This window comes from Notothenia coriiceps, unplaced genomic scaffold (genome assembly GCF_000735185.1).
Source record: "Notothenia coriiceps isolate Sejong01 unplaced genomic scaffold, NC01 NC01_scaffold00017858, whole genome shotgun sequence".
Classification (NCBI taxonomy): domain Eukaryota; kingdom Metazoa; phylum Chordata; class Actinopteri; order Perciformes; family Nototheniidae; genus Notothenia; species Notothenia coriiceps.
The window spans coordinates 194,286-197,100 of NW_011350559.1; the positions used below are offsets into that span (position 1 = coordinate 194,286).

The following is a 2,815-nucleotide window of genomic DNA, read 5'->3' on the forward strand; positions in this document are numbered from 1 at the left end:
GCTCCGCCTAAAAACATTATTGAATACATTTTTAATTTTTAAAATGACAATATTGAATATAACATTTTAAAAGCACACAATTTGTATGTACATATGTAAGTGAAATGGAGATTTGGTGCGTGAAATTGAACTCTGACCCCAGATAGGTTCAGAGTTGAACTCCACGCACCAAATCTCCGTTCCACCTTTAGCTGAGACAAGCTAGCACGAGCAGCTACGATCATGGGCCTCATCACCACACACACACACACACACACACACTACACACACACACAGCATGTGAGGATTCTCCAGCCTGCGCACTGACGTTCAACCAAAAACATCGCAAACAGAGACACAGCCCTCATACTTTTCAGAAACGGACAAAAGTTAAACAAGTACAAACCGACACTGCTGTGTCATGGCGAATGACCAGTCGCTGGTTTATTATGTCTAGGCCGTTGTTATGAGATGTGGAAATGAGCATATAAACGTTAGCTTAGCCTGGTCACCCAATCCCATTCAGAAAAACAAGCATTTTAAAAGGTTTTTCGCCGCCGCTTTGTCTGCTGACTTTGCTCAAGCATAATTCATTGGTTTCTTACTAAACTATCAGATGTTGTACTTCGGCAATCATTTAGAAACGTTATTACAACTTAATCACGGAAAATAGTTCATTTTGGTTAGTGGACTCCCGACCGCCACCGGTCTTGTTTAATGATCGAGTAAACACAGCTTCTTCTCTTCTTCTTTTCTTTAATGGCGAATCGCTCCACTTGGACATATATCGCCAACCGTACTGTGAGTATTACATGTGCATATTAAATCCTTATCCTCAGACAGTGCTTTTGAGGAATTTGAAGATCAGCTTGTTTGTTCTCATTCTGATTACTTTTCATATATGCTTGAAATCCATGCCTTGATGTTGAGTTGCGTTCCCCAGTGGCAGTTTTCAGAATGAATTGTCTGTAAATCCGAGTAAACACAGCTGGCACAGCGTGAAACTCAAGCGATAAGCGAAGCCGCGTCCGGTGTGAACGCAGCATTAACAAACGACCCCTGATAGACTTCGCGAAAGGTATAGAATATAGATCAGTTTCAAAAAAACAATGGGGGTGCAAGCAATGGTAAATCAATTGTATAATTATGTGAGGAATAATAACATTAACATGTGACAGACAGTCCTTCACATACAGAAATAAATGTAGTTCCTGATATTATTATAATAATATTACGATTAAAGGTGAAACCGGAATATTTAGTCAGGAAGTTGTATCAAACAAGGTAGCCCTTGCGTATACTCATACCCCTTGAAGTAGCCCTCGTGACAAAAAGGTTGGACCCCTGATCATAAGACTTAAACAGTTAGCGAGTTTGAGCACGTACATGTGCTCTGAGTATTATTGTCATGCCTTAGCCAACAAGCCAGCAATGAGTAATGGCGATGAACGATGAATGACTGTAACATTAGCCGATAAGAGTTGAGTAGCAATAAAGTAAGTAATGAAGTTAAGGAGTTGGAAGAACCATAAAGAACATGGCTATACCATGTTACTTGTTAACATTAACATGTGCTTAATAATAATAATATAATAATAATAATGCATTTATATATTACAGCCGCTTTTTTCACAATCAAAGACGCTTCCTTACAATATAGGGAGGGTAGACAAACAAGGACAGGCAAACAAGTAAGGTAAGAAGTAATAAAAAAATAAAAGCCATCAAAGGGAGGTTGATTGCGAGGGGGCGGGGCTATGGGTAAGACAAGGTTGAAAGATGTGTTGGAGGCGGACTGAAAACAGGAGGGACGTAGAGTCACGGAGACTGTGGGGGAGGAATTCCAGAATCTAGGAGCCGCCACTGAGAAGGCTGTCCCCAAAGCTGCGAATGTGGATGTGGGAATGATAGGAGTCCGGCTGCGGTGGATCTGAAGGGACGTGGGTTGATAAGAGTGAGAAGGTTTGAGATAGAGGGGAGCCAAAGGTGAGAGTGCTTTGGAGGTGAGAGGACCAGATGTAGTGATGCGATGGGAAGACAGGAAGCCAGTGAGGTCTTTTGAGGACTGGGGTGACTGTGATGCCCCATGATTTGGTAGCGTGAGGAGACGTGCAGATCTTGAACCCGTTGGAGTCGTGAGGGATGTAGTGCGATGCCGTAAGAAGTGAGTTGCAGTGTCAAGGCGGAGAAATAAGGCATGATAGTCCGTCGGCCGCGGCGGCGGAGAGAGAGGGTAGATTTTGCAATATGCGGAGGTGGAAAAATGAGGTTTGACTTATGGCGAATGTAGGTGCGAGGGAGAGGGTGGGGCAAAGATTACGGCCAAGTTGCGTGGCCTGATTGGAGGGGGAAACAATTGCTGCCATCATGGAAGTGTTATGTTAGTGGACCCTGCCTGAGGGGATTGGAGCCAATTAGGGGAGTATCTGTTTTGTTGCTGTTCAGGTGAGGGTATGTGCATCCAAGTTTTAATAGCTGTCCAGACAGGAAACGAATGTAGGTAAGGGCGTGGGTTAGGGAGGGATTGGATGCGAGGTAGATCTGAGTGTCATCAGCATAGCATGGAAGTCCAGGTTGAAGTGCGGAGTATCTGACCGAGGGGCAAGTGGAAATGAGAAGAGGAGGGGGGCCAAGTACTGATCCTTGAGGAACGCCTTGGGTGAACTGAACGGTGGCAAGATGTGGGGGGAGAGAAGTGGGATCGTTCAGTGAGTAGGACGGAGCCAATCTGAAGTGCAATACCTTCTCAAACCAATGCCCGAGTCAGGTGAGCAGGTGTTGTGGCTCACGGGATCAGAAGGCTGCACTCAGGTCGAGGAGGATGAGAATAGTTGAG

The 2,815-nt window shown here is 44.5% G+C and overlaps 1 protein-coding gene across 1 annotated transcript in view; it reads left to right on the top strand.

The window, feature by feature from the left end:
* The window catches only part of LOC104950666 (protein kinase C-binding protein NELL1-like), a 36,361-nt gene that overhangs the window by 320 nt on the left and 33,226 nt on the right, over window positions 1-2,815 (top strand). The window lies entirely within an intron of this gene.